Here is a 17,500-nt window from a genome sequence, read left to right as displayed (position 1 = left end):
CCGGGATTCCGAAGGAGCGGGAGCGGAGGCACCAAGGAGGCGGCCCGACACCGGCAAGTAGCCTAGCGGCGGCAAATTTGTAAAACCATCGCTGGCGGCGAGATTGGTTACCGCGAGTTCCGTCAAGAGCCTGAAATACGGGTTAGGCCGAGAGAGCGGAAATCCCATGAATCAGACCGCGGATGGAGTTGGCGCCACCTCAGGTCATTCCGCGTCTAAAGTGCGCCCGATCCGGGCGTTTCGGCTGTCACACCGGGCGTTTCGGCTGTCACACCGGGCGTTTCGGCTGTCACACCGGGCGTTTCGGCTGTCACACCGGGCGTTTCGGCTGTTACACCGGGCGTTTTTTACTGACATATTTTTTTTATAGACGCTGTTCAGAAGATGTGAATTGCAATAGAGAATAGAGGGGGTTTCCCCACGCATTTCATTCAGCTTCTTGTCAACATGCCAACCCACCCAGCTTGGCACGGACAACTTCCGAGCTACGAGAATAGGCCCCCTTACCGCTCTGAAAAGCAGAAGCAGAGCTTTCAGGCAGGAAACGCGCGTGATCGATTCCCAAGACAGAAAACGAAAGAATAAGCAGAGTACAAGCGTGCCCCTATTCCACCTTTAACAGCAAAGCAGTGAAGGGGGGGAGAGGGGGGGTGGGGATTAGGGGGGGGGGGGAAAGGGGGGCTGGGGAGAGGAGGGATGATGGGGAGAGGACGGGGGATGGGGAGAGTGCGGGGTGGTGGGGAGAGGAGGGATGATGGGGAGAGTGCGGGGTGGTGGGGAGAGGAGGGATGATGGGGAGAGTGCGGGGTGGTGGGGAGAGGAGGGATGATGGGGAGAGTGCGGGGTGGTGGGGAGAGGAGGGATGATGGGGAGAGTGCGGGGTGGTGGGGAGAGGAGGGGTGATGGGGAGAGTGCGGGGTGGTGGGGAGATGAGGGGTGATGGGGAGAGTGCGGGGTGGTGGGGAGAGGAGGGGTGATGGGGAGGGTGCGGGGTGGTGGGGAGGGTGCGGGGTGGTGGGGAGAGGAGGGGTGATGGGGAGAGTGCGGGGAGGAGGGGTGATGGGGAGGGTGCGGGGTGGTGGGGAGAGGAGGGGTGATGGGGAGAGTGCGGGGTGATGGGGAGAGTGCGGGTGGTGGGGAGAAGGGGAGGGAGGGTGGGGAGAAGGGGAGGGAGGGTGGGGAGAGGGGGGATAAGTGGGGTGGTGGGGAAAAGGAGGCTGGGGAGAGGAGGGGTGATGGGGAGAGTGTGGGGTGGTGGGGAGAGGAGGGGGGATGGGGAGAGTGCGGGGTGGTTGGGAGAGTGCAGGGTGATGGGGAGAGTGCGGGGTGGTGGGGAGAGGAGGGGTGATGGGGAGGGGGGTGAGGAGGGGTGATGGGGAGAGTGTGGGGTGGTGGGGAGAGGAGGGGTGATGGGGAGGGTGCGGGGTGGTGGGGAGAGGAGGGGTGATGGGGAGGGTGCGGGGTGGTGGGGAGAGGAGGGGTGATGGGGAGAGTGCGGGGTGGTGGGGAGAGGAGGGGTGGTGGGGAGAGGAGGGGTGATGGGGAGGGTGCGGGGTGGTGGGGAGAGGAGGGGTGATTGGGAGGGTGCGGGGTGGTGGGGAGAGGAGGGGTGATGGGGAGAGTGCGGGGTGATGGGGAGAGTGCAGGTGGTGGGGAGAAGGGGAGGGGGGTGGGGAGAGGGGGGATAAGTGGGGTGGTGGGGAAAAGGAGGCTGGGGAGAGGAGGGGTGATGGGGAGAGTGCGGGGTGGTGGGGAGAGGAGGGGGGATGGGGAGAGTGGGGTGGTTGGGAGAGTGCAGGGTGATGGGGAGAATGCGGAGAGGAGGGGTGATGGGGAGGGGGGTGAGGAGGGGTGATGGGGAGAGTGCGGGGTGGTGGGGAGAGGAGGGGTGATGGGGAGAGTGTGGGGTGGTGGGGAGAGGAGGGGTGATGGGGAGGGTGCGGGGTGGTGGGGAGAGGAAGGGTGATGGGGAGAGTGCGGGGTGATGGGGAGAGTGCGGGGTGGTTGGGAGAGGAGGGGTGATGGGAAGAGTGCAGGGTGGTGGGGTGAGGATTGGTGATGGGGAGAGTGCGGGGTGATGGGGAGGGGTGGTGGGGAGAGGGGGGATAAGGGGGTGGGTGGGGAGAGGGGGGATAAGGGGGTGGGTGGGGAGAGGAGGGCTGGGGAGAGTGCGGGGTGGTGGGGAGAGGAGGGGTGATGGGGAGAGTGTGGGGTGATGGGGAGAGTGTGGGGTGGTGGGGAGAAGGGGAGGGGGGGCTGGGGAGAGACGCTCCCCCAGCCTTATTCCTTCCTCCGACTCCCGCCTGACAGACTTCTCCCGCGCTGCCCCCCTCTCTGGGATTCCCTCCCACGTGTTTGTGCATGTGTCTCCACACTTGTACGTAAGTGTTCCTGTAATATGCATAACTCCATATTCCCCCCCCCCCCATTGTACCACGCTGCGGCACACGTTGGCGCTACGCAAATAAACGATAAATAATAGCAGTGCCGCAAAAGAAAGGAATATTACTCAGAAGTACCCCGACTTCACGAGCCACATTTGAAAATGGGACAGATAGGCAGACGTCCGAGTAATTGGCTAAATGGCGAAAAAATCCCTGATAACTGTTAAAGGGTTAAAAAAAAAACAAGAAACAAAGAAGTCCAGAGCTACATCCAATGTGACAAAAATACACAGTGAAACACCTATGTATCTCTGGGGGAAAAAAAGGGTCATTTAGTTTAACCCTTTGGCCAAAGCGTATGTCTGCGAGCCACTCTCAAGGCACGACCATAACATCGCGGAGCTTTCTTGGGTATCATTAATGCGTAAGTGTGTATCAATGTTTTCACCCACTATCACCCACTGAATGGACTCATTGTCCCACACACATTCTCGTGCCTTCCCTCAGTACGTCTGCCGTGATGGATTTCTCCGCGCGATTACGAGCAGCCCCGACACCCTGTTTCGTGTTGGAATATGAATACTCAGTTAGCTGGCGCCTACCCGTCATGCATACCGTTATAGAAAAGGAGGGCGCTGCTGTACCTCGATTCTATACCGCTGACTATTTTGTGTCGGGTTACCGTTGCTCCCGACTGGAGCTGGAAGTCGCTGGCAGTTTGGGTGTTGATGGTATCTCCAGCAATAAATATTAGTCTTGTATGCCGTGTGAACGCTGAGCTGCTCTGCCTGTCGACACTGGCCCCGAGATGCATGACCAGACTGGTCAATATTGTCAGAATTGTCGCGTGTGTACGCTTGAGGGACAGTGCTACCTAGCCCTCCTGCTGTTAAGGTGCGTATTTAGTAAGCCTCAATAGTTTCGTCCCCTGAAACTCACTTGGTGTACTTATTAATTGGGTGGTCCCAATTAGAGCTCTTCCTCAGTTTTGGTGCTGTAATTGGGCTCCCATTTGGTTACGTATAGGCCGAGACACTGTTGTTTAAGGGTACGGATACTAAGCCAGCTTGTGCCTATCCCTTGAGGACGACGGGGGTTGGTCACCCCTGATGCATGCGTTGGAAGGGTACCAGCATTAAATAAGCCAACAGCTAAACTAAACTACAAGGACTGTAATTAGTTTTTTGCACCTGTAGCCTCTCCTATGGAGTACTATGTCAGGTCAGGGGTGGATGGCCGCAGGGGGTTAGCTGCGTGGGCTCCCGTCTTGGCTATGCGGGGAACCGTCATGACAAAGGATTGCGAGGAGCCCGATACGTTGATGCGTGAGCCGTACATTTTATACTCTTTGGAAGACCAGTGGAGGGCGTCTTTATTTCTATTGTTCATCTACCCGTGGCTCCGGCATCCAGCGGGGAGCGTTGTTGCGGGGATCTACCCGTGGCTCCGGCATCCAGCGGGGAGCGTTGTTGCTGTGATCTACCCGTGGCTCCGGCATCCAGCGGGGAAGCGTTGTTGCGGTGATCTACCCGTGGCTCCGGCATCCAGCGGGGAGCGTTGTTGCGGTGATCTACCCGTGGCTCCGGCATCCAGCGGGGAGTTTGTTGCGGTGATCTACCCGTGGCTCCATCATCCAGCAGGGAGCGTTGTTGCGGTGATCTACCCGTGTCTCCGGCATCCAGCGGGGAAGCGTTGTTGCGGTGATCTACCCGTGGCTCCGGCATCCAGCGGGGAAGCGTTGTTGCGGTGATCTACCCGTGGCTCCGGCATCCAGCGGGGAGCGTTGTTGCGGTGATCTACCCGTGGCTCCGGCATCCAGCGGGGAGTTTGTTGCGGTGATCTACCCGTGGCTCCATCATCCAGCAGGGAGCGTTGTTGCTGTGATCTACCCGTGTCTCCGGCATCCAGCGGGGAAGCGTTGTTGCGGTGATCTACCCGTGGCTCCGGCATCCAGCGGGGAGCGTTGTTGCGGTGATCTACCCGTGGCTCCGGCATCCAGCGGGGAGTTTGTTGCGGTGATCTACCCGTGGCTCCATCATCCAGCAGGGAGCGTTGTTGCGGTGATCTACCCGTGTCTCCGGCATCCAGCGGGGAAGCGTTGTTGCGGTGATCTACCCGTGGCTCCGGCATCCAGCGGGGAGCGTTGTTGCGGTGATCTACCCATGGCTCCGGCATCCAGAAGGGAGCGTTGTTGTGGTGATCTACCCGTGGCTCCGGCATCCAGCGGGGAGTTTGTTGCGGTGATCTACCCGTGGCTCCGGCATCCAGCGGGGAGTTTGTTGCGGTGATCTACCCGTGGCTCCGGCATCCAGCGGGGAGTTTGTTGCGGTGATCTACCCGTGGCTCCGGCATCCAGCAGGGAGCGTTGTTGTGGTGATCTACCCGTGGCTCCGGCATCCAGCGGGGAGCGTTGTTGCGGTGATCTACCCGTGGCTCCGGCATCCAGCGGGGAGCGTTGTTGCGGTGATCTACCCGTGGCTCCGGCATCCAGCGGGGAGCGTTGTTGCGGGGATCTTCCCGTGGCTCCGGCATCCAGCGGGGAGCGTTGTTGCGGGGATCTTCCCGTGGCTCCGGCATCCAGCGGGGAGCGTTGTTGCGGTGATCTACCCGTGGCTCCGGCATCCAGCGGGGAGCGTTGTTGCGGTGGTCTGCCCGTGGCTCCGGCATCCAGCGGGGAAGCGTTGTTGCGGTGATCTACCCGTGGCTCCGGCATCCAGCGGGGAGCGTTGTTGCGGTGATCTACCCGTGGCTCCGGCATCCAGCGGGGAGTTTGTTGCGGTGATCTACCCGTGGCTCCATCATCCAGCAGGGAGCGTTGTTGCGGTGATCTACCCGTGTCTCCGGCATCCAGCGGGGAGCGTTGTTGCGGTGATCTACCCATGGCTCCGGCATCCAGAAGGGAGCGTTGTTGTGGTGATCTACCCGTGGCTCCGGCATCCAGCGGGGAGCGTTGTTGCGGTGATCTACCCGTGGCTCCGGCATCCAGCGGGGAGTTTGTTGCGGTGATCTACCCGTGGCTCCATCATCCAGCAGGGAGCGTTGTTGCGGTGATCTACCCGTGGCTCCGGCATCCAGCGGGGAGCGTTGTTGCGGTGATCTACCCATGGCTCCGGCATCCAGAAGGGAGCGTTGTTGTGGTGATCTACCCGTGGCTCCGGCATCCAGCCGGGAGCGTTGTTGCGGGGATCTACCCGTGGCTCCGGCATCCAGCGGGGAGTTTGTTGCGGTGATCTACCCGTGGCTCCGGCATCCAGCGGGGAGTTTGTTGCGGTGATCTACCCGTGGCTCCGGCATCCAGCGGGGAGTTTGTTGCGGTGATCTACCCGTGGCTCCGGCATCCAGCAGGGAGCGTTGTTGTGGTGATCTACCCGTGGCTCCGGCATCCAGCGGGGAGCGTTGTTGCGGTGATCTACCCGTGGCTCCGGCATCCAGCGGGGAGCGTTGTTGCTGTGATCTACCCGTGGCTCCGGCATCCAGCGGGGAGCGTTGTTGCGGTGATCTACCCGTGGCTCCGGCATCCAGCAGGGAGCGTTGTTGTGGTGATCTACCCGTGGCTCCGGCATCCAGCGGGGAGCGTTGTTGCGGGGATCTACCCGTGGCTCCGACATCCAGCGGGGAGCGTTGTTGCTGTGATCTACCTGTGGCTCCGGCATCCAGCGGGGAAGCGTTGTTGCGGGGATCTACCCGTGGCTCCGGCATCCAGCGGGGAAGCGTTGTTGCGGTGGTCTGCCCGTGGCTCCGGCATCCAGCGGGGAAGCGTTGTTGCGGTGGTCTGCCCGTGGCTCCGGCATCCAGCGGGGAGCGCTGTTGCGGTGGTCTTCCCGTGGCTCCGGCATCCAGCGGGGAGCGCCGTTGCGGGGATCTACCCGTGGCTCCGGCATCCAGCGGGGAAGCGTTGTTGCGGTGGTCTGCCCGTGGCTCCGGCATCCAGCGGGGAGCGCTGTTGCGGTGCTTCCGTGGCGATTTTGTTACCCGGTATCGTGAGTGCACCTATTCTGGATTATGCATGGATACCAGTGACATCACCGTGGGGGTATATGCTGTAGTTGATGTATAGTGATACTGCCCTGGCCCCTGATGGTTATTTTATATAGTCAAGGAAAGTGTCCCATTCAGTTAGGGTCCATAGCCATGGTGCTGAAGAAGGCTACAGGCTGTAAGAGAGGAAGCCTATGTCCTATAGGGGTTATCACCATACTTGCCCTGAGACCTAATCAGAGCGGCCCTGCTGGGCCCCCGGTTACATCAGAAACAGAGTGCTTAAGCGTGGCACACAGTATCTTGTACCGTGATAGTGATCCCACAGTTCATGATAGACAGGGTGACTATCCTGCAGCCTCAGGGTTATATGCAGGATCAATTAACAACAGCTGAGGAGTGAAGGCATGTTTGTTGCCAGCGCTTAACAACTAGAAGCTCATTTGGGAGTGCACTCCTTGGCAATTAAAACTTAACATTTAATTATTGGATACGTTAAAATAAGTTCTTAACATATAGTGAATATGATTAACTACATATAATGTACTGAGGCGTGAGTCCAATAATTAAATGTTAAGTTTTAATTGCCAAGGAGTGCACTCCCAAATGAGGACATTTAGTGAATATGAGGACAAATGAGGACATTTAGTGAATATGAGGACAAATGAGGACATTTAGTGAATATGAGGACAAATGAGGACATTTAGTGAATATGAGGACAAATGAGGACATTTAGTGAATATGATTAACTACATATAATGTACTGAGGCGGGAGTCCAATAGCAACTTAAATGTTAAGTTTTAATTGCCAAGGAGTGCACTCCCAAATGAGCTTCTAGTTGTTAAGCGTTGGCAACAAACATGCCTTCACTTCTCAGCTGTTGTTAATTGAGGTGACGGGATGCAGACAGGCTGAGGTGACGGGATGCAGGCAGGCTGGGGGGACAGGTGACGGGATGCAGACAGGCTGAGGTGACGGGATGCAGGCAGGCTGGGGGGACAGGTGACGGGATGCAGGCAGGCTGGGGGGACAGGTGACGGGATGCAGGCAGGCTGGGGGGACAGGTGACGGGATGCAGACAGGCTGGGGGGACAGGTGACGGGATGCAGGCAGGCTGAGGTGACGGGATGCAGACAGGCTGGGGGGACAGGTGACAGGATGCAGGCAGGCTGGGGGGACAGGTGACGGGATGCAGACAGGCTGGGGGGACAGGTGACGGGATGCAGGCAGGCTGAGGTGACGGGATGCAGACAGGCTGGGGGGACAGGTGACAGGATGCAGGCAGGCTGAGGGGACAGGTGACGGGATGCAGACAGGCTGAGGTGACGGGATGCAGGCAGGCTGAGGTGACGGGATGCAGGCAGGCTGGGGGGACAGGTGACGGGATGCAGACAGGCTGAGGTGACGGGATGCAGGCAGGCTGAGGTGACGGGATGCAGACAGGCTGAGGTGACGGGATGCAGGCAGGCTGGGGGGACAGGTGACGGGATGCAGACAGGCTGAGGTGACGGGATGCAGGCAGGCTGAGGTGACGGGATGCAGGCAGGCTGGGGGGACAGGTGACGGGATGCAGACAGGCTGAGGTGACGGGATGCAGGCAGGCTGAGGTGACGGGATGCAGGCAGGCTGGGGGGACAGGTGACGGGATGCAGACAGGCTGGGGGGACAGGTGACGGGATGCAGACAGGCTGAGGTGATGGGATGCAGGCAGGCTGGGGGGACAGGTGACGGGATGCAGACAGGCTGAGGTGACGGGATGCAGACAGGCTGAGGTGACGGGATGCAGGCAGGCTGGGGGGACAGGTGACGGGATGCAGACAGGCTGAGGTGACGGGATGCAGGCAGGCTGAGGTGACGGGATGCAGGCAGGCTGGGGGGACAGGTGACGGGATGCAGACAGGCTGAGGTGACGGGATGCAGGCAGGCTGGGGGGACAGGTGACGGGATGCAGACAGGCTGAGGTGACGGGATGCAGACAGGCTGGGGGGACAGGTGATGGGATGCAGACAGGCTGAGGTGACAGGATGCAGACAGGCTGGGGGGACAGGTGATGGGATGCAGACAGGCTGAGGTGACGGGATGCAGGCAGGCTGGGGGGACAGGTGACGGGATGCAGACAGGCTGAGGTGACGGGATGCAGGCAGGCTGGGGGGACAGGTGACGGGATGCAGGCAAGCTGGGGGGACAGGTGACGGGATGCAGACAGGCTGGGGGGACAGGTGACGGGATGCAGGCAGGCTGGGGGGACAGGTGACAGGATGCAGACAGGCTGAGGTGACGGGATGCAGACAGGCTGGGGGGACAGGTGACGGGATGCAGGCAGGCTGAGGTGACAGGATGCAGGCAGGCTGAGGGGACAGGTGACGGGATGCAGGCAGGCTGGGGGGACAGGTGACGGGATGCAGACAGGCTGGGGGGACAGGTGACGGGATGCAGGCAGGCTGGGGGGACAGGTGACAGGATGCAGACAGGCTGAGGTGACGGGATGCAGACAGGCTGAGGTGACAGGATGCAGGCAGGCTGAGGTGACGGGATGCAGGCAGGCTGGGGGGACAGGTGACAGGATGCAGACAGGCTGAGGTGACGGGATGCAGCCAGGCTGAGGTGACGGGATGCAGGCAGGCTGGGGGGACAGGTGACGGGATGCAGACAGGCTGAGGTGACGGGATGCAGGCAGGCTGGGGGGACAGGTGACGGGATGCAGGCAGGCTGGGGGGACAGGTGACGGGATGCAGGCAGGCTGAGGTGACGGGATGCAGACAGGCTGGGGGGACAGGTGACAGGATGCAGACAGGCTGGGGGGACAGGTGACGGGATGCAGGCAGGCTGAGGTGACGGGATGCAGACAGGCTGGGGGGACAGGTGACAGGATGCAGGCAGGCTGGGGGGACAGGTGACGGGATGCAGACAGGCTGAGGTGACGGGATGCAGACAGGCTGGGGGGACAGGTGACGGGATGCAGGCAGGCTGGGGGGACAGGTGACGGGATGCAGGCAGGCTGGGGGGACAGGTGACGGGATGCAGACAGGCTGGGGGGACAGGTGACAGGATGCAGACAGGCTGAGGTGACAGGATGCAGGCAGGCTGGGGGGACAGGTGACGGGATGCAGGCAGGCTGAGGTGACGGGATGCAGGCAGGCTGGGGGGACAGGTGACGGGATGCAGGCAGGCTGAGGTGACGGGATGCAGGCAGGCTGGGGGGACAGGTGACGGGATGCAGGCAGGCTGAGGTGACGGGATGCAGGCAGGCTGGGGGGACAGGTGACGGGATGCAGGCAGGCTGAGGTGACGGGATGCAGGCAGGCTGGGGGGACAGGTGACGGGATGCAGACAGGCTGAGGTGACGGGATGCAGACAGGCTGAGGTGACGGGATGCAGGCAGGCTGAGGTGACGGGATGCAGGCAGGCTGAGGTGACGGGATGCAGGCAGGCTGGGGGGACAGGTGACGGGATGCAGGCAGGCTGAGGTGACGGGATGCAGGCAGGCTGAGGTGACGGGATGCAGGCAGGCTGGGGGGACAGGTGACGGGATGCAGGCAGGCTGGGGGGACAGGTGACGGGATGCAGGCAGGCTGGGGGGACAGGTGACGGGATGCAGGCAGGCTGAGGTGACGGGATGCAGGCAGGCTGGGGGGACAGGTGACGGGATGCAGGCAGGCTGAGGTGACGGGATGCAGGCAGGCTGGGGGGACAGGTGACGGGATGCAGGCAGGCTGAGGTGACGGGATGCAGGCAGGCTGAGGTGACGGGATGCAGGCAGGCTGGGGGGACAGGTGACGGGATGCAGGCAGGCTGGGGGGACAGGTGACGGGATGCAGGCAGGCTGGGGGGACAGGTGACGGGATGCAGGCAGGCTGAGGTGACGGGATGCAGGCAGGCTGAGGTGACGGGATGCAGGCAGGCTGGGGGGACAGGTGACGGGATGCAGGCAGGCTGAGGTGACGGGATGCAGGCAGGCTGAGGTGACGGGATGCAGGCAGGCTGGGGGGACAGGTGACGGGATGCAGGCAGGCTGGGGGGACAGGTGACGGGATGCAGGCAGGCTGGGGGGACAGGTGACGGGATGCAGGCAGGCTGAGGTGACGGGATGCAGGCAGGCTGGGGGGACAGGTGACGGGATGCAGGCAGGCTGAGGTGACGGGATGCAGGCAGGCTGGGGGGACAGGTGACGGGATGCAGACAGGCTGGGGGGACAGGTGACGAGATGCAGACAGGCTGAGGTGACGGGATGCAGGCAGGCTGAGGTGACGGGATGCAGGCAGGCTGGGGGGACAGGTGACGGGATGCAGACAGGCTGAGGTGACGGGATGCAGACAGGCTGAGGTGACGGGATGCAGGCAGGCTGAGGTGACGGGATGCAGGCAGGCTGGGGGGACAGGGGACGGGATGCAGGCAGGCTGAGGTGACGGGATGCAGGCAGGCTGGGGGGACAGGTGACGGGATGCACACAGGCTGAGGTGACGGGATGCAGGCAGGCTGGGGGGACAGGTGACGGGATGCACACAGGCTGAGGTGACGGGATGCAGGCAGGCTGAGGTGACGGGATGCAGGCAGGCTGGGGGGACAGGTGACGGGATGCAGACAGGCTGAGGTGACGGGATGCAGGCAGGCTGAGGTGACGGGGTGCAGGCAGGCTGAGGTGACGGGATGCAGGCAGGCTGAGGTGACGGGGTGCAGACAGGCTGGGGGGACAGGTGACGGGATGCAGGCAGGCTGGGGGGACAGGTGACGGGATGCAGACAGGCTGAGGTGACGGGATGCAGACAGGCTGAGGTGACGGGATGCAGGCAGGCTGAGGTGACGGGATGCAGGCAGGCTGGGGGGACAGGTGACAGGGATGCAGGCAGGCTGGGGGGACAGGTGACGGGATGCAGACAGGCTGAGGTGACGGGATGCAGGCAGGCTGAGGTGACGGGGTGCAGGCAGGCTGAGGTGACGGGATGCAGGCAGGCTGAGGTGACGGGGTGCAGACAGGCTGGGGGGACAGGTGACGGGATGCAGGCAGGCTGAGGTGACGGGATGCAGACAGGCTGAGGTGACGGGATGCAGACAGGCTGAGGTGACGGGATGCAGGCAGGCTGAGGTGACGGGGTGCAGGCAGGCTGAGGTGACGGGATGCAGGCAGGCTGGGTCCATAGACCACAGTATTATTTTACCGCTTTAGTCAATGACGCAGTGTTCAGTATCAGCTAATTCCTGGTTTTTATAACTAGTAGCTTTCCTGATCTACCATCTGTGTTTAGTGTTTGTTAAATGTCATTGGGCGCAGAATCAATCCACGTACCACCAACCTGTTATTGATTTGCACATACAGTGGTAATAACAATCTATTAGCTTAAATATTATATTTATTAGCTGCACACTGTTTTGGGCTACTTATATCAATACAAATTGGTTTGATCGGGATGCTACGCCACATGACGCACAATACACTTATACAGGGAAAGCGTCTTTGAGCTCTCACAGCAGGGTAACTTACTCCTCAATCAAGGCCAATTGGTGTCAATTGCTTCTGCTGTTTTATTTTAGGCATAGCATACCTTATTATACACCGTGGCCATCGACCATCTCTCCACTCCCTCCCGCCTCAGTACATTATATATAGTTAATCATATTCACTATATGTCCTCATTTCTCCTCATATTCACTAAATGTCCTCATTTGTCCTCATATTCACTAAATGTCCTCATTTGTCCTCATATTCACTAAATGTCCTCATTTGTCCTCATATTCACTAAATGTCCTCATTTGTCCTCATATTCACTAAATGTCCTCATTTGGGAGTGCACTCCTTGGCAATTAAAACTTAACATTTAATTATTGGACTCCCGCCTCAGTACATTATATGTAGTTAATCATATTCACTATATGTTAAGAACTTATTTTAATGTATCCAATAATTAAATGTTAAGTTTTAATTGGCAAGGAGTGCACTCCCAAATGAGCTTCTAGTTGTTAAGCGCTGGCAACAAACATGCCTTCACTTCTCAGCTGTTGTTACTTTATGTTAATCTCTGCTCATCAGTTGCACCCACCGTCATCCTAGACGTGTAAGGCACAATCATATTACATTTACATCATTAATTTAGTGAGCATTATATTTTCTCTTTTTGTTTATATGCAGGATATGTGTATGGCCAGGTAGCTGAACTCACCCCTCTGTGAAAGCACAACAAGTCCTTTAATATATTCTTAACTTTATTGAGAAAGTCACAGCAAAATAAAAAATAAATAAAAAAGAGAGAGAGAGGGAGAGGGAGAGGAGAGAGAGGAGAGATTCTCTGTGTGAAGGTGCTTCTGTATTAAGGGAAGGTCAAAACCAGATGGCTTGCAAAGGAGTAGGTATGATAGGTGTACTCACTCGGCCTGCATGGATGCAAACAGGAAGTGAGGGAATCTTTGTCACACAGGAATAGCCTGAGGATCAAACTAACTTGACAGCAGAGACAGGGGAGGTGGGCAGACCCATTCTCAGCTAGGATTATTGGGAGGTTGCTAGGGCAACCGACACTGGCTGAGTGGAGGGGAGAATGTGTAACAATAATGTATCTTTTACACATGCAGCTAGCTGCTGGGATAGGGGAAACTAACAAGCAGCTGAACTATGAACTATGACCTATGACACAGAAAATGTGTCATCCTGTTCCAGGGCAATGGCCCAAGATGGGGCCCAATTCATAAAGAGAGTTACGATCAAATACCTCCCCAGCGCATTAAGAGTGGGTAATGTCAATGCGTGAGGAGCATTGTGGGTAATGTCAATGCGTGAGGAGCATTGTGGGTAATGTCAATGCGTCAGGAGCATTGTGGGTAATGTCAATGCGTGAGGAGCATTGTGGGTAATGTCAATGCGTGAGGAGCATTGTGGGTAATGTCAATGCGTGAGGAGCATTGTGGGTAATGTCAATGCGTCAGGAGCATTGTGGGTAATGTCAATGCGTGAGGAGCATTGTGGGTAATGTCAATGCGTGAGGAGCATTGTGGGTAATGTCAATGCGTGAGGAGCATTGTGGGTAATGTCAATGCGTGAGGAGCATTGTGGGTAATGTCAATGTCTGAGGAGCATTGTGGGTAATGTCAATGCGTGAGGAGCATTGTGGGTAATGTCAATGTGTGAGGAGCATTGTGGATAATGTCAATGTGTGAGGAGCATTGTGGGTAATGTCAATGCGTCAGGAGCATTGTGGGTAATGTCAATGCGTGAGGAGCATTGTGGGTAATGTCAATGCGTGAGGAGCATTGTGGGTAATGTCAATGCGTGAGGAGCATTGTAGGTAATGTCAATGCGTGAGGAGCATTGTGGGTAATGTCAATGTCTGAGGAGCATTGTGGGTAATGTCAATGCGTGAGGAGCATTGTGGGTAATGTCAATGTGTGAGGAGCATTGTGGATAATGTCAATGCGTGAGGAGCATTGTGGGTAATGTCAATGTGTGAGGAGCATTGTGGGTAATGTCAATGTGTGAGGAGCATTGTGGGTAATGTCAATGTGTGAGGAGCATTGTGGGTAATGTCAATGTGTGAGGAGCATTGTGGGTAATGTCAATGTGTGAGGAGCATTGTGGGTAATGTCAATGTGTGAGGAGCACTGTGAGCGGCTGTTTTTAATAAAGCTCTTGTTTGTACTCTAAAAAGTTCCTTCCGCCCATCCTTATTCTATCTGCCCTCCCGCAGCCAAAGGCTCACCGCCCCGCAGCAACGCCCCCCCCTCACCTCAGCCACCGGCCCCCGCGCAGCAACGCCCCCCTCCCACGCAGCCACCGGCCCCGCGCAGCAACGCTCCCCCTCCCCGCAGCCAATGGCTCATTGCCCCGCAGCAACGCCCCCCTCCCCGCAGCCACCGGCCCCCGCGCAGCAACGCCCCCCCCTCACCTCAGCCACCGGCCCCCGCGCAGCAACGCCCCCCTCCCACGCAGCCACCGGCCCCGCGCAGCAACGCTCCCCCTCCCCGCAGCCAATGGCTCATTGCCCCGCAGCAACGCCCCCCTCCCCGCAGCCACCGGCCCCCCGCACAGCAACGCTCCCTCCCCGCAGCCACCGGCCCACGGGCAGCAACGCCCCCCTCCCGCGCAGCCACCGGCCCCCGCGCAGCAATGCTCCCCCTCCCCGCAGCCAATGGCTCATCGCCCCGCAGCAACGCCCCCCTCCCCGCAGCCACCGGCCCCCGCGCAGCAACGCTTCCCCTCCCCGCAGCCACCGGCCCCCGCGCAGCAACGCTTCCCCTCCCCGCAGCCACCGGCCCCCCGCGCAGCAACGCTTCCCCTCCCCGCAGCCACCGGCCCCCGCGCAGCAACGCTTCCCCTCCCCGCAGCCACCGGCCCCCCGCACAGCAACGCTCCCTCCCCGCAGCCACCGGCCCCCCGCGCAGCAACGCTTCCCCTCCCCGCAGCCACCGGCCCCCCGCGCAGCAACGCTTCCCCTCCCCGCAGCCACCGGCCCCCGCGCAGCAATGCTCCCCCTCCCCGCAGCCAATGGCTCATCGCCCCGCAGCAACGCCCCCCTCCCCGCAGCCACCGGCCCCCCGCGCAGCAACGCTTCCCCTCCCCGCAGCCACCGGCCCCCGCGCAGCAACGCTTCCCCTCCCCGCAGCCACCGGCCCCCGCGCAGCAACGCTTCCCCTCCCCGCAGCCACCGGCCCCCCGCACAGCAACGCTTCCCCTCCCCGCAGCCACCGGCCCCCCGCGCAGCAACGCTTCCCCTCCCCGCAGCCACCGGCCCCCGCGCAGCAACGCCCCCCTCCCTGCCGCCACCGGCCCCCGCGCAGCAACGCCCCCCCTCACCTCAGCCACCGGCCCACGGGCAGCAACGCCCCCCTCCCGCGCAGCCACCGGCCCCCGCGCAGCAATGCTCCCCCTCCCCGCAGCCAATGGCTCATCGCCCCGCAGCAACGCCCCCCTCCCCGCAGCCACCGGCCCCCGCGCAGCAACGCTTCCCCTCCCCGCAGCCACCGGCCCCCGCGCAGCAACGCTTCCCCTCCCCGCAGCCACCGGCCCCCCGCGCAGCAACGCTCCCTCCCCGCAGCCACCGGCCCCCCGCGCAGCAACGCTTCCCCTCCCCGCAGCCACCGGCCCCCCGCACAGCAACGCTCCCTCCCCGCAGCCACCGGCCCCCCGCGCAGCAACGCTTCCCCTCCCCGCAGCCACCGGCCCCCGCGCAGCAACGCTTCCCCTCCCCGCAGCCACCGGCCCCCGCACAGCAACGCTTCCCCTCCCCGCAGCCACCGGCCCCCCGCGCAGCAACGCTTCCCCTCCCCGCAGCCACCGGCCCCCGCGCAGCAACGCCCCCCCTCTCTGCCGCCACCTGCCCTCCCGCAGTAACGCCCCCCTCCCCGCAGCCACCGGCCCCCGCGCAGCAACGCCCCCCTCCCTGCCGCCACCGGCCCCCGCGCAGCAACGCCCCCCCCTCACCTCAGCCACCGGCCCACGGGCAGCAACGCCCCCCTCCCGCGCAGCCACCGGCCCCCGCGCAGCAATGCTCCCCCTCCCCGCAGCCAATGGCTCATCGCCCCGCAGCAACGCCCCCCTCCCCGCAGCCACCGGCCCCCGCGCAGCAACGCTTCCCCTCCCCGCAGCCACCGGCCCCCGCGCAGCAACGCTCCCTCCCCGCAGCCACCGGCCCACGGGCAGCAACGCCCCCCTCCCGCGCAGCCACCGGCCCCCCGCGCAGCAACGCTTCCCCTCCCCGCAGCCACCGGCCCCCGCACAGCAACGCTCCCTCCCCGCAGCCACCGGCCCCCCGCGCAGCAACGCTTCCCCTCCCCGCAGCCACCGGCCCCCCGCGCAGCAACGCTTCCCCTCCCCGCAGCCACCGGCCCCCGCGCAGCAATGCTCCCCCTCCCCGCAGCCAATGGCTCATCGCCCCGCAGCAACGCCCCCCTCCCCGCAGCCACCGGCCCCCCGCGCAGCAACGCTTCCCCTCCCCGCAGCCACCGGCCCCCGCGCAGCAACGCTTCCCCTCCCCGCAGCCACCGGCCCCCGCGCAGCAACGCTTCCCCTCCCCGCAGCCACCGGCCCCCCGCGCAGCAACGCTTCCCCTCCCCGCAGCCACCGGCCCCCGCGCAGCAACGCCCCCCCTCTCTGCCGCCACCTGCCCTCCCGCAGTAACGCCCCCCTCCCCGCAGCCACCGGCCCCCGCGCAGCAACGCCCCCCTCCCTGCCGCCACCGGCCCCCGCGCAGCAACGCCCCCCCCTCACCTCAGCCACCGGCCCACGGGCAGCAACGCCCCCCTCCCGCGCAGCCACCGGCCCCCGCGCAGCAATGCTCCCCCTCCCCGCAGCCAATGGCTCATCGCCCCGCAGCAACGCCCCCCTCCCCGCAGCCACCGGCCCCCGCACAGCAACGCCCCCCCTCTCTGCCGCCACCTGCCCTCCCGCAGTAACGCCCCCCTCCCCGCAGCCACCGGCCCCCGCGCAGCAACGCCCCCCCTCCCTGCCGCCACCGGCCCCCGCGCAGCAACGCCTCCCCTCCCCGCAGCCACCGGCCCCCGCGCAGCAACGCTTCCCCTCCCCGCAGCCACCGGCCCCCCGCGCAGCAACGCTTCCCCTCCCCGCAGCCACCGGCCCCCGCGCAGCAACGCCCCCCTCTCTGCCGCCACCTGCCCTCCCGCAGTAACGCCCCCCTCCCCGCAGCCACCGGCCCCCGCGCAGCAACGCCCCCCCTCCCTGCCGCCACCGGCCCCCGCGCAGCAACGCCTCCCCTCCCCGCAGCCACCGGCCCCCCGCGCAGCAACGCTTCCCCTCCCCGCTGCCACCGGCCCCCGCGCAGCAACGCCCCCCCTCTCTGCCGCCACCTGCCCTCCCGCAGTAACGCACCCCCTCCCCGCAGCCACCGGCCTCCGCGCAGCAACGCCCCCCTCCCGCGCAGCCACCGGCCCCCGCGCAGCAATGCTCCCCCTCCCCGCAGCCAATGGCTCATCGCCCCGCAGCAACGCCCCCCTCCCCGCAGCCACCGGCCCCCGCGCAGCAACGCTCCCTCCCCGCAGCCACCGGCCCCCGCGCAGCAACGCTTCCCCTCCCCGCAGCCACCGGCCCCCGCGCAGCAACGCCCCCCCTCTCTGCCGCCACCTGCCCTCCCGCAGTAACGCACCCCCTCCCCGCAGCCACCGGCCTCCGCGCAGCAACGCCCCCCCTCCCTGCCGC

The sequence above is a fragment of the Ascaphus truei genome, unplaced genomic scaffold (genome assembly GCF_040206685.1).
Source record: "Ascaphus truei isolate aAscTru1 unplaced genomic scaffold, aAscTru1.hap1 HAP1_SCAFFOLD_593, whole genome shotgun sequence".
Classification (NCBI taxonomy): domain Eukaryota; kingdom Metazoa; phylum Chordata; class Amphibia; order Anura; family Ascaphidae; genus Ascaphus; species Ascaphus truei.
The sequence above is the reverse complement of the archived record's forward strand: the minus strand, read 5'-3'. Positions refer to the sequence as shown.